The following is a 14729-nucleotide window of genomic DNA, read 5'->3' as shown; positions in this document are numbered from 1 at the left end:
AGTTGCTCATTTTTTTTAAGAATTTGTTTTATTGCCTCTTTTGATTGATTTTATTATAGATATTACATGATCTAAAAATTGTGTTATTTATAAATAATAAACATTAACAAATAGGCATAAAACTTGTGGTTAATTAAAAAGTTGACAAAATTAAATCATTTGTAAATAAACCTTTATTTTGTATTATTAAGAAAGGTTGAAAATAAATTATACGGAGATAATAGACAGACTTGCAGTATGATATGGTGTTGTTTAATCCTTATAAATTAAGTACTATATATTGTGGCGCCAATGCAGTAGGAGATATATTTTTTTTACTTTGTCCAATTTTTATTACCTATTCAAGTATTTTTATTGAATCTTTTTTTGAATAGAATTTCAAATATTTTGATCGACTTTTACGATCTTACTGCTTTGTTGGTACTAAAATACATGTGTACAGTTGATTTTAGGTATACTCACAATGACAACTGAAACAGAATTGACAAACGAACGCGTGCCAAATAACGTTTTAAGAAAATTTTATTTTCAAATAAGAGTCTTATTTAAAATAGATTAATCAAAGTAGTACATTAATTAATGTTTGAAAATCATGTTGTATGGATGTACTAATCTTATGAAAGCGCAAGACAAAAAGATGACACTAATTGTATTCAAGGTTCTTTTTTTCGGATATTCTTCTAAATATCCAATAATTTTATATTCTATTGCGCTAAAATATAATTAAATTATTTTTCATTTAAGTACATGTTGCATTTATTTGTAGGAGTGGGCGTTCGGGCAGTCACTATAACATAATATATTTATAGCTACAAAATACAACATAGCTTATTATGAAAATTTCTGTGGCAAAACACTTTAGCCACAATATTTTTTTCCATAGCATACGTAGCAAAATTTAGCGTAGCTAAAAGTTAGCTACAAATTTTACATGATCCGTGGCTAAGGATTAATACTTATTGCTACGAAAATGTCACGCCCCGAAATTCCTACTTTTGGACCGTGATGGCGCCTAACATTTCACTTGCTAGGCAAGCCAACGTTAGAATAATATTATACATTTTAAAACAATTTTTAAATTTATTAATAACAAAGAAACAAATGCGAAAATAAAGTCTGAAATGTGAATAATCCATAAAAATAACGGTGTCTAAATACCATCCCAGAATTGGTGTCACAAGTGCACGAGCTTCTAGAATAATACAAATAAAGGTCTGAATAAAATAAAGCTGTCTGAAAATAAACACACAGCTAAAGTAAAGTAGACGGGGACTTCAGAACTGCGGACGCTGTGCAGTTATACGTCAAGTCTCCTCTGGTAGCTGAAATCCGAGCAAGTCTATGGTACGCCACTGGGACCAACTCCGAAATCTGGACAAGAAGTGCAGAGTGTAGTATCAGTACAACCGATCCCATGTGCTGGTAAGTGCCGAGCCTAACCTCGACGAAGTAGTGACGATGCTAAGGCTGGTTACTTACATTAGCCTGTACGCAATAATAGTAATAACCACAATAATAGAATTAAATCAGGTAACTCATTTCTAATAGTTGAAGCCAATTCAGCAGTCATAACCAATTATTATTTCAATCAATTTTCGTTGCAGCTTGCAACCCGCTCCCACAACATATTCATTTTCGATCCTCCCATATATTTATTTTAATCAAGTATATATAGACTTTTAAATAAGTCAGTTACGGCGAGCAACCCGATCCCCCAATATGGACTTTTAAACAAGTCTGTTGCGGCGTGCAACCGCTCTCCCAATATGGACTTTTAATAAGTCTGTTGCGGCGTGCAACCCGATCCCCCAATATGAACTTTTAATAAATCTGTTGCGGCGTGCAACCCGCTCCTCCAATATATCCATTTACCAATTCTTATAGAAGAAATTGTCCCAATAAATGCAACAATTAATATAAAAATTTTAAGACAACAAGCATACAATAATTATGATTTAATTATGAAACAAACAATGACAAATAACATTTTATTATGGAAATCAGGGAGAAAATAGACAGTTTACTATTTAATATGCTAAATGTCAAGTAGCAATTAATGCACATAAATCAAATTAACATGTAGCAATTATTACAAGAATTCAAGAATTAATATTTGACAAAGAATATGAGAGAAACAATTATCATAACAATTAATTCGTGTATTAAAACAAATTTAGGATTTTCAAATAATTATGAAAATAATTAATTTGACGACGTATAGAGACTCGTCACCTCACCTATACGTCGTTCACATGCATTTCACATAACAAATAATTTAGGGTTCTATTCCCTCAAGTCAAGGTTAACCACGATACTTACCTCGCTTTGCAATTTCAATCAATTACTCGACCACAATGTTTCCTTTTAAATTTGTCTCCAAAAGCTTCAAATCTATTCACAAACAATTCTATATACTCAATACGAATCATAGGAACTAATTCTATATGAATTTACTAATTTTCCAGATAAAATCCGAAATTCACTTTAAAAATTGATAGCGGGGCCCACGTCTCGAATCTCGAAAAAACTTATAAAATCCGAATACCCATTCCGAGACTGTAACGACCCAACCGATCATTTTGAGTTCTAGTGCGTCGTTCTGTGATTTGAGGCCATGAGCAGCTTCACTTCAAGTATTATGACTTGTACGCGTGGTCGGAATTGGATTTCGGGAAGTTTGGAGTTGATGTGGAAATAGAATTCTACATTCGGAAGCCTTAAATTAGAGGAATTGACTAAAGTGTAATTTTTGAGTAAACGATCTCGAAATCGGGATTTGAAGGTTCCAGCAGGTTCGTATGATGAATTCGGACTTGGGCATATGTTCGGATCAGGTTTTGAATGACCCAGGAGCGTTTTAGTGCCTCTCGTGGGAGTTGGCATTTTAGAACAATTTTATAAATTTGGGTTGAAGTACATTTCAATGTTATCAATGTCCGTTTGGGATTCTGAGTCTGGGAATAGCTCCGTATAGTGATTCTAGTATTGGGAGCGCATCCGGAAGTGAATTCGGAGGTCCGTAGGTCATTTTGGGGCCATTTGGCGAAAGTTAGAAATTTGAAGGTTTTTGAGAAGTTTGACCGGAAGTAGAATTTTTGATATCGGGGTCGAAATCCGATTCCGGAAGCTGGAGTAGGTCCGTAATGTCAAATTTGACTTGTGTGCAAAATTTGAGGTGAATCAGACGTGATTTGATAGATTTCGGCATCAATTGTAGAAGTTGAAGTTTCAAAGTTCATTAAGTTTCAATTAGGGTGCGATTCATTATTTTGATGTTATTTGATGTGATTTGAAGGCTCGACTAAGTTCGTAATGTGTTTTGGAACGTGTTGGCATAATTGGTTGAGGTACCGAGGGCCTCGGGTGTGTTTCAGGTCAATTTTCTCATGTTTTTCTGCTGCTGATGCTAGTTCTGGTATCCTTCATCGCGAACGCGGGGAGGAGATCGCGTTCGCGAATTAGGATTTGTGGGTTGGAGGAAATTACTCATCGCGAATGCGAGGTGCAGGTCGCGAACGCGGTGAGGTTGACTAAGGAAACTACGTGAACGCGAAGGGGTAATCGCGAAAGCATAGAAGAAATGATGAGCTGGGCCTAAGGCCATTTGGCCTACGCGAACGCGTAGAGTGTAACGCGAACGCGAATGCGAGGGGTCTGGGCAGCTGGCCTTCGCGAACGCAACCGGTATGACGCGAATGCGAAGAGGAAATTTTGGTCAGGAACCTTTGGCCTTCGCGAATGCGATCCTTTGGTCGCGAACGCGAAGAAGGGCGGACTTGGGCTAGGCAGAGTGTTTTTAAGCGGGGTTTGAGTTCATTTCACCCATTTTTCACACGGCTTGGGGCGATTTTTGGAGCTTTTGAAGAGGGGATTTCATCATCAAGCATGAGGTAAGTGATTTCTACTAGTTGTGAGTTACATAAAAGGATTATACACGGATTTAGACATGAAAATTTGTTGAAATTTAGGATTTTGAAGAAAAACTTTGAAATTTATATTCTTGGATTTCGACCACGAATTTGGGTATGGAATATGGAATAAATTATATATTTGAGTTCGTGGGGTTATGGGTAAAGTTTATCTTCCAAAAATTTTAGAATCCTGGAACGTGGGCCCGATGGTGATTTTATCAACTTTTCGAACGGAGTTGGAAATTTTTATAAAATGATTAATTATGAGTATTAGAGTATATTTTGATTCGATTGTTTCATATTTGACTAGTTTTGGAGCAATGGACTTCAGTTTGAGTTGTTGGAGCGGATTTGGAGCCGGTTATTGAATTTCGGAGCGAGGTACTTCTCCTTTCTAACCTATTAAGAGGGAATTAACCCCATAGGTGAATTAAATAAATTTTTGTACCTAATTGTGGGGGTTACGTACGTACGAGGTGACGAGAGTCCGTACGTAGCTACTATTATGCTATTGTTCGGGTAGTTTAGGACCCGTATCATGCTATACTTGGAATGTTTGTGCCCTTACTTGCTAATATAATCACTTAGTCATGACAGAAATTGATAAAAGAATTGTATAAGGTTAAATTCACTTACTTGAAGGTTTGTATGAAATACTTGACTGTAAATGAGAAACTTGTGTTTTCTTGAATATAATTGTGATTTGTGGATCGGGCCGAGCACCCGGTAATAAATAGATGCATATATGGTTCGCGCCATTCGACCCTCTGGCAGTGCACAGTTTAAATATTTATTGGATCGGGCCGTACGACCTCGGCATGATTTGCGCATGCTTGAATTGCTTGCCTTAAAATTTATAAATAACGATATTGCCTTCTTGGCCTGAGTTAAATTGTTAAATAATGGGAGATAAATTTGGAGATTTCTTAATTATAAAAGAAGTGATTACTTACTTCAAAATATTGAGCTTACAACCATTAATATAATCCATACTTAATTATGTATTTGATATCCTATTCGAAGTCGACCCCTCATCATTATTTCTTCGGGGTTAGGCGGGATACTTATTGGGTATGCATTGATTTACGTACATATACTATAGTTGCTGCACATTTTTGTGCAGGTACACATATGTTTAGCAGCCTTGTGGGTGCAGAGGCGCGATTATGGCAGGGACTTAGGTGAGCTGCATTCTATATGATGCACTGCAGTCAGCAGAGTCTCCTTTAGAGTATTGTGTTTTCTTTCTTGTCCAAATTTGTATTCCGGACAGTTATTGTATTTTAATTTAAATTTCTAAAAAAGGCTCATGCACTTGTGACACCGGGTTCTTGGATAATTTTCGGATGTTCAGTATTGAAATTTGGAAAATATTGTATTTATTCTGTAAATTCATCTTTTTCTAGATAATTTGAAGAAAATTTACGATTTCAAAAATATTAAAATGAGGATTTAATTAACTATTTAGTGTTGGCTTGCCTGACAGTGGAATCTGGCGCCATCACGACCTTTATGGATTTTGGGTCGTGACAACATGGTATCAGAGCACTAGGTTCACTTAGGCCTCACGAGTCATGAGCAAGTCTAGTAGAGTCTTGCGGATCGGTATTGAGACGTCTGTACTTATCTTCGAGAGGCTACGGGACTGTTAGGAGCACTTCCCTTCTTGATTCCTCATCGTGCGATTTGATTCCTTTGAGGCTTATGCCTTTATTTATTTCCCATTCAATCTTATGCGACGTGAAGCACTGGTTGTAAATCGGGAATTGAGGAATTGTAATGGTACTACAGATATGGTGCAGGATGTTTCTCCCTACGTAGTTGTTTGGGCTATCGTCGTCGCCTTGCATGTCAGGGCAGTGAATGACTTGGAAGGAGGTTTACTCAGTGCAGGGTTCTGAGATTCAGTATCTTATTTCCGGTGGAGGAAAAGTAATTGGCCTATGAATGTCCAGATTTGGGTTGGTGGAGTAACGAGGCTTGGTATTTTCGAGCATAGTAGAATTCTCAAACTATGATGTGGTGTCATCGTCCTTGTTGAACGCGTTAAGATTCGTCGATGTTATGGCCTTCTTCAATTTACCTTTGGGGCAGGGTACTGTGAAATGGTGCTTGAGATGCGGTTGTCAGAGGTAACGGAGTGTAGCGGTTTCAGAATCGAATTGACACTTCTAGTATTGATGGCTCGAGAAAGATGATCTTCCAAGAGGTTTAAAGTTAGTAGCGATTTGTTGGTTCAAGTGGTACAGAGATAGATTTTTGATTTAAGGCAACAACTGGGAAGCGAAGGATGATGAAGGACATGTGGGAGGTGTCTTGCAGTGTTTAAAATTCTAGAAGGCCAGGTGTGAGAAACAGAAGTCGAGTAGTTGCTTAAAGAAGAGAGGGTTTGACCAAAGTGGGAGAGTGGCAGAGTAGCATATGGGTTTTGCGGTAGGATGACTACACCCCCTGAGAAATGTTTAGAGTGATTTAGGGTTTAGGGTGGACGGTGACGGGGTCTACGGACTCAATTTGGAATATTGGCTATTAGGCGGCGGGCAATTTGATGCAACAGATATGAGTTGCTTGTTATGAAGAAGGATACAACAAGACTCTAGGTTGGAATGTATTATCGCATCTTTAGTTGATGTCCATGAGGCGTGAACGGACTTGTTCAGTTGGTGAATGAGCACGGGCTTAGGGTGGGTTACTGATTTTGTAGTAATTGTACCCAGTACAGCGACGTTGGGAGATGTCGGCATGTAATTTCCACAGGTGGGTTATCTCCTATGAGTAGGTTAGCGGTCGCGTGGTTTACGGAGCTCTGCGAAGAATTCTACTGGTTATCCGGCAAGGGGTCGAATATGTGTATGTGGTTAGTGATTCAGAGTGTTCATGAAAGGTCAAATGGAATAATTTTGAGGAATTTGGTGAGTTGGTTGTGCAAAATCGGTTCAACGGTGAAGAAAGAATCTTGGCGGGTTCTAGAGTTGTTCAATGGTAGCTTCAAGCTAAGTGGGAGAGTTCTACCGCCTACGGTTGGATTGTATGGTCGTCTATTTATGAGATTTTTGGTTATCGGCATATTGGTGGGATATTACGACTAAGGAAGATGGTCGTCAGTGGTGATTTTGGCAATGAATATGAGGAATGTTTGCTATAATTGGCCTTATCGATTCTATTCAGGATTTAGGAAGACTCAGCGTTTATGCTTCGTGGGGAGGTGATGTACAAGAAAGGTGATTTAGCCGGTTGTCTCTTTGAGAGGGTGTTCATGTGCTATCATAGCCTTGGAGTTGATTATCTTCGGGGCCAAATTAGAGTGGGTGACTCTCAACAACGGTCCTAGTGAATTCAAGGTTAAAATGCGGTGCCTAAGGATTTCAATCCCACAATATGGTTAAGAATCGAGCTTTTACAGCAGATTATAAAAAGGGGTTTGGAGTGTTCTATGATATCTTCGACTTGCAGTGTAGCATTTGGAGAAATGAGAGAAAATAACTTCGGGTTCATAGAGGGATTTTTCCAGAATAGGTGTACCAGTTGAAAATGTGAACATGCGCACAAGGAGAGTATGAGCTGGCTCGTGGGATTTGAGACAGCGTGGTCTCGTGAAATAAGGTCACTCAGGATGAGTGCGGAATTAGGTTTGTGATGTAATGATTGGAGCTATTATTATTTCTAAGGCAAGTTAAGAATAAATTGGGAAAGGACGGGTCGGCTAACAATGATTGAATTGGCTTGATGGTGGCAATGATCAAATCCTTCCGCGTGTTGAGTTATGCATGTGATTTGTGGCGGTACGTGCGAGGCTTGACGGCCGCTGTAATTGATTTTGTTTGGAGGAATTCAAGTACTATGGCATGTTATGTGTAGTGGATTCCGAAAGAGTTATGGTGGTTTAGACCACTACTTGAGGTTGGTATTTTTTACGGATATGAGAATTCAGTTACATGTTGCAATGGTTCTCTTGAAATGAGTTAAGTAGGAGGTTTCTATATGAAGAAGTGCTTACCCTATTAGTGGTTTGGGCGTTATGATGAAATTCTTATACTTTTGCGTACTGGTATGTCAGGTGAAGTGAGCGGCATAAGAATTGGGGGTTAAGGATCAAGGTTGCAGTTGAGGTCGACAAGAATGGCAAGGGCTCGGATGAGCAGGGAAGAATTCAGATGTTTAGAATAATCTGTTGTTGTTCTTAGCGTCACCTGAGATCGGTGTCCTGTGTAAGAGGCTCTGTGTACTGAGTTGCGGATTCTTGATTTGCTTTACAACATTAGAGTTGCCGGCAATATGGTAGTGCAGATTTGTTACCTGGTGCGGAAGGTCGTAGGGGTGTATCCCACAGGAAGATTGTGTAAGAGTGGCATGTAGTCACTTGATTGATTGAAGATTGAAACCAAGTATGAAGATTGTGGTAATATCGCTGATTCAAGAATTTATGTCTGGAGGGCGCTCGGTTCACTTGGTTGTGGACTGTGGAAGTTTGTTCCGGTTATGATGGATGTTCTTGTGTGTTATGGGAAAAAGGGTTATTATGGATCCTTGAAAGGTTATTAGCCTAGTACGGTGCGATCAGAATCGGCTTGTGGTCCGTGGATGGATTTAAAAATGAATATGGGCTCTATATCCGGCCGGATGTGTTCATTTCAGCATAGCGCTCCCTATGGGGGGTATTCAGACATTGGATGTCGTTTCGTCATCGACTATTTCATGTAATACTATATTGTGTCATGTGAGTTGTGAAACGGCTTGGTAAATTTCATGTGTTGAGGTTCTGCATAGCGATGGTGTTATGTGAGCAGGATGGCTCTCGAGATTCAGATCATATATCGCACCTTAGTTGTGCTTGAGTTTTGTAGCGTATGGCGCTATCTGTCTCCCCAGGGATGGTTTTATGCACTTAGCGTGCTTGTGTCCGATATTCGGATATTTTGTAAAAATGAGCATTCTAGCTCGGTAAATATCTCCTTATATAGATTTTTATGTGTGGATCGGGTGGCACGCCACCATAGGTATGTTGTTTGGATTGGGTTGCGTGCCGCAACAGTGGGATGTTGATTACAGCCCCCTATATCTATTTTCGTGTGTTTTGTTTTCCATTTTCTGGGGAAGGTCCATAACACCTTTTCGGTTGTCTATATAGTTACGCGGGTTGAGTAATCCTTTCTAGAGTTCATTTTTCTTATGTATCACGTTCGAGTTGGTAGCTTGTTGGCACATTGTGGCATCACATGAGACTTTTGATCGTGTTTGAGGTGGCTTATTGCCTGAGCAGCTTATACTGGGTGAGATAAGATTATTGGATCCGGGATCAGTATGATCAGATTATGTAAAGTATAGTAAAGAGCAAATACCATTATTTGGTTATAATGGGGGTGATGATTCTAGTCAGGAGGAGAGACTCAATGATTTGTTGACTCGGCAGTCGGTTATGAACTTCTACACGTCTCTTCCATCATAGAGGTATTGCAAGAGTTGGAACCAAACTTATATATGCCATAGGTGCATGGTGAATATTAGATTCGGGGAATGTCGGCTATTATGATCAGAGAGTGTTATTATTTATGTGAATGTTGCGGTGCATGGCGTAAATTCAGCAAAGGTGTGCAGTCATGTTCTGGTACATCGTGTGGTGATTGATACAGTGTTCGAATGTTGGAAGTAGGCCTGGCAGAGAGTTCTGGATGTTGGAAGAGGGCTCTAAGGCTTATTTGCCTAAATAAAAGAGAATATCTTCATATTTGATCGAGCTAATGTGCTCAACTGAGTTGTGGTAGCACGGGTTGGTGCACGAGGTGATTAAACAGTCATTTCGGACAACTCCAGTGCAGTTCTTAGCACATTCGAGGACGAACGTATGTTTAAGTGGGAGAGAATGTAATGACCCGACTGGTCGTTTTGAGCTCTAGCGCGTCGTTTGGCAGTTTGAGGCCACGAGCAGCTTCACTTCATGTATTATGACTTGTACCCGTGGTCGGAATTGAATTTCGGGAAGTTTGGAGTTGATGTGGAAAGAAAATTCTAAATTCGGAAGCCTTAGGTTAGAGGAATTGACTAAAGTGTGATTTTTGAGTATACGATCTCGGAATCGGGATTTGAAGGTTCTAGAAGGTTTGTATGATGAATTCAGACTTGGGCGTATGTCCGGATCGGGTTTTGGATGACGCGGGAACGTTTTAGCGCCTATCGTGGAAGTTGGCATTTTAGAAGAATTTCATAAATTCGGGTTGAAGTGTATTTCAATGTTATTAATGTCCGTTTGGAATTCCGAGACTAGGAATAGCTCCGTATAGTGATTCTGGTATTGGGAGCGCGTCTGGAAGTGAATTCGGAGGTCCGTAGGTCATTTTGGGGCCATTTGGCGAAAGTTAGAAATTTGAAGGTTTTTGAGAAGTTTGACCAGAAGTGGACTTTTTGATATCATGGTCGAAATTCGATTCCGGAAGTTGGAGTAGGTCCGTAATGTCAAATGTGACTTGTGTGCAAAATTTGAGGTCAATCGGACATGATTTGATAGGTTTCGACATCAATTATAGAAGTTAAAGTTTCAAAGTTCATTAAGTTTGAATTGGGGTGCGATTCATTATTTTGATGTTATTTAATGTGATTTGAAGGCTCGACTAAGTTCGTAATGTGTTTTGGAACATGTTGGCATAATTGGTTGAGGTCCCGAGGGCCTCAGGTGTGTTTCGGGTCAATTTCCCCATGTTTTGCTGTTGCTGATGCTGGTTCTGGTATCCTTCATCGCGAACGCGGGAAGGAGATTGCGTTCGCGAATAAGGATTTGTGGACTGGAGGAAATTACTCATCGTGAACGCGAGGTGTAGGTCACGAATGCGGTGAGGTTGACTGAGGAAACTACGCGAACGCGAAGGGGCAATCGCGAATGCGTAGAAGAAATGATGAGCTGGGCCTAAGGCCATTTGGCCTACGCGAACACGTAGAGTGTAACGCGAACGCGAACGCGTAGAGTGTAACGCGAACGCGAGGGGTCTGGGCAGCTAGCCTTTGCGAACGTGAACGGTATGACGTGAATGGGAAGAGGAGATTTTGGTCAGGAACCTTTGGCATTCGCGAACGCGATCCTATGGTCGCGAACGCGATCCTATGGTCGCGAACGCGAAGAAGGGCGGACCTAGGCTGGGCAGAGCGTTTTTAAGCGGGGTTTGAGTTCATTTCACCCATTTTTCACACGGCTTGGGGCGATATTTGGAGCTTTTGAAGAGGGGAATTCATCATCAAGCATGAGGTAAGTGATTTCTACTAGTTGTGAGTTACATACAAGGATTATACACGGATTTAGACATGAAAATTTGTAGAAATTTGGGATTTTGAAGAAAAACCTAGAAATTTATATTCTTGGATTTTGACCCCGAATTTGGGTATGGAATTGGGAATAAATCATATATTTGAATTCGTGGGGTTATGGGTAAAGTTTATCTTCGAATATTTTCAGAATCCGGGCACGTGGGGCCGATGGTGATTTTATCAACTTTTCGAACGGAGTTGAAAATTATTATAAAATAATTAATTATGAGTATTATAGTATATTTTGATTCGGTTGCTTCATATTTGACTAGTTTTGGAGCAACGGACTTCAGTTTGAGTTGTTGGAGCGGCTTTGGAGCCGATTATGGAATTTCAGAGCGAGGTAAGTCTCCTTTCTAACCTAGTAAGAGGGAATTAACCCCATAGGTGAATTAAATAAATTTTTGTACCTAATTGTGGGGGTTACGTACATACGAGGTGACGAGAGTCCGTACGTAGCTACTATTATGCTATTGTTCGGGTAGTTTAGGACCCGTATCATGCTATACTTGGAATGTTTGTGCCCTTACTTGCTAATATAATCACTTAGTCATGATAGAAATTGATAAAAGAATTGTATAAGGTTAAATTCACTTACTTGAAGGTTTGTATGAGATACTTGACTGTAAATGAGAAACTTGTGTTTTCTTGAAAATAATTGTTATTTGTGGATCGGGCCGAGCGCCTCGGTAGTAAATAAATGCATCTATGGTTCGCGCCATTCGACCCTCTGGCAGTGCACCGTTTAAATATTTGTTAGATCGGGCCGTAAGACCTCGGCATGATTTGTGCATGTTTGTATTGCTTGCCTTGAAATTTATAAATAACGATATTGCCTTCTCGGCCTGAGTTAAATTATTAAATAATGGGAGATAAATTTGGAGATTTCTTAATTATAAAAGAATTGCTTACTTACTTCAAAATATTGAGCTTGCAACCGTTCATATAATCCATACTTTATTATTTCATTGATATCCTATTTATAGCCCATAGTAAGTGTCGAAGTCGACCCCTCGTCACTACTTCTTTGGGGTTTGGCGGGATACTTACTGGGTATGCATTGATTTACGTACTCATACTACACTTGCTGCACGTTTTTGTGCAGGTACACATATGTGGCCTTGTGGGCGCAGAGGCGCGATTATGGCGGGGACTTAGGTGAGCTGCATTCTATACGACGCACCGCAGCCAGCAGAGTCTCCTTCAGAGTATTATATTTTCTTTCCTGTTCAAATTTGTATTCTGCACAATTATTGTATTTTAATTTAAATTTCTAGATATGGGATAATTATGGGATGTTCAGTATTGAAATTTGGAAAACGATGTATTTATTCTGTTAATTAATCTTTTACTAGATAATTTGAAGAAAAGTTACGATTTCAAAAATATTAAAATGAGGATTTAATCAACTATTTAATGTTGGCTTGCCTAACAGTGGAGTCCGACACCATCATGACCTTTATGGATTTTAGGTCGTGACAGAGATGAGTCCAACCATACAAAAATTATCAAATTCCGATGTCAAATGGACCTTCAAATCTTAAATTTTCGTTTTTGGAAGATTTTATAAAAATCTGATTTTTCTCCCAAACTTTCACGGATTCATGATATAAATAAACATGGAATCGTAAAATATAATCAATATAGGATAAGGAGCACTCACCCCAATATTTTCCCGTAAAAATCACCCAAGAATCGCCTTACCCGAGCTCAAAAATGGACAATGGTTGAAAATGGGACGAATCCCATTTTCCAGAACTTAAGTTCTGTTTCTCGAATTTTTACCCTTCGCGAAGCGGTCAGTGCCTCGCGTTTGCGAAGCACAAATTTGTGCTGTCTAATTTTACCCTTTGCGAATGCGAGGGCTACCTCGCGAATGCGAAGCTTGCCTGGCTTGGCCTTCGCGAACGCGAGCTGCCCTTCGCAAACGCGAAAGCAAATTTCTCTCCGATCATTTCCCCTTTGCGAATGCAAGGCTTCAATCGCAAATGCGAAGCTTTACATCTCAACCCTTCACGAATGCGTTACCTCTGTCGCGAACGCGAAGCACAAAAATGTGCCATTCCAATTTGCTCTTCGCGTTCGGGAGAGTTCCTTCGCAAACACGAAGAAAAACACACCAGAAGCCTGAAGTTTGCAGAAACCAGATTTTTCAAAGTTCGAAGTCATCCCGTGGCCTATCCGAAACTCAACTGAGCCCTCGGGGCTCCAAACATGCACATAAGTCCTAAAACATCATACGAACTTGCTCGCACGATCAAATCGCCAAAATAACACCTAGAACGATGAATCGGATACCAAATCAAAGGAAATTTTCCAGAAAGCTTTAAAACTTATATTTTCACAACCGGACGTCCGAATCACATCAAATTAACTCCGTTTCTCACCAAATTTGGGATACAAGTCATAAATATTATACTGGACCTATACCGGGATCCGGAACCAAAATACGGACCTGGTGTCGATAAATTCAACATCAGTAAATTCTTAAAAATCATTAAGCTTTCAAACTTTTAATTTTTCATCAAAATTCAATATCTCGGGCTAGGGACCTCGGAATTCAATTCTGGGAATACGCCTAAGTCCCAAATCACGATACGGACCTACCAAAATTTTCAAAACACTGATCCGAGTTCGTTTGCTCAAAATGTTGACGAAAGTCCACTTAGTTGAGTTTTAAAGCTCTATTTCACATTTTAATCGATTTTTCACACAAAAACTTTCCAGAAAATTATACGGACTGCGCATGCAAGTCGAGGAATGATAAATAGTTCTTTTTGAGGTCTTAGAACACAGAATTATTTGTTAAATTTAAAGATGACACTTTGGGTCATCATATTCTCCACCTCTAAAACAAACGTTCGTCCTCGAACGGAGTTAGAAAAAGTACTTGAGATGGAGAAAAGGTGTGGATATTTACTCTGCATGTCTGACTCAGACTCCCATATAGATGCCTCTACCAGCTGACCTCTCTATTGCACCCGAATTGAAGGATAACTCTTAGACCTCAACTGTCGGACCTGCCAGGCTAGAATAGCCACCGGCTCCTCCTCGTAAGTCAAATCTTTGTCCAATTGGACTGAGCTGAAATTTAACACATGGGATGGATCACCATGATATTTCTCGAGCGTAGACATATGGGACACCGGATGAACCGCTGATAAACTAGGTGGTAATGCAAGCATGTAGGCTACTTCACCCACCCTTTCAAGAATTTTAAAGGGTCCGATATACCTAAGTCTCAACTTGCCCTTCTTTCCGAACCTCATTACACCTTTTATAGGTGAAACCCGGAGCAATATTCTTTCTCCAACCATGAATGCAATATCACGAACTTTACAGTCGGCATAACTCTTTTGCCTAGACTGAGCTGTGTTGTAACGACCCGACCAGTCGTTTTGCTTTCGAGAACCTCGTTCCCCTAAATAAGACTTCCCGTAATTGCTTTTACTGATTTATTACTTGCGGGGATGGTTGGTTTGGGATTTGGAAGAGTCTGTGTTGGAATGGGAACCCTTGGTTCCT

Source organism: Nicotiana tabacum, chromosome 22 (genome assembly GCF_000715075.1).
Source record: "Nicotiana tabacum cultivar K326 chromosome 22, ASM71507v2, whole genome shotgun sequence".
Classification (NCBI taxonomy): Eukaryota; Viridiplantae; Streptophyta; class Magnoliopsida; order Solanales; family Solanaceae; genus Nicotiana; species Nicotiana tabacum.
This window is presented reverse-complemented; position numbering follows the sequence as displayed.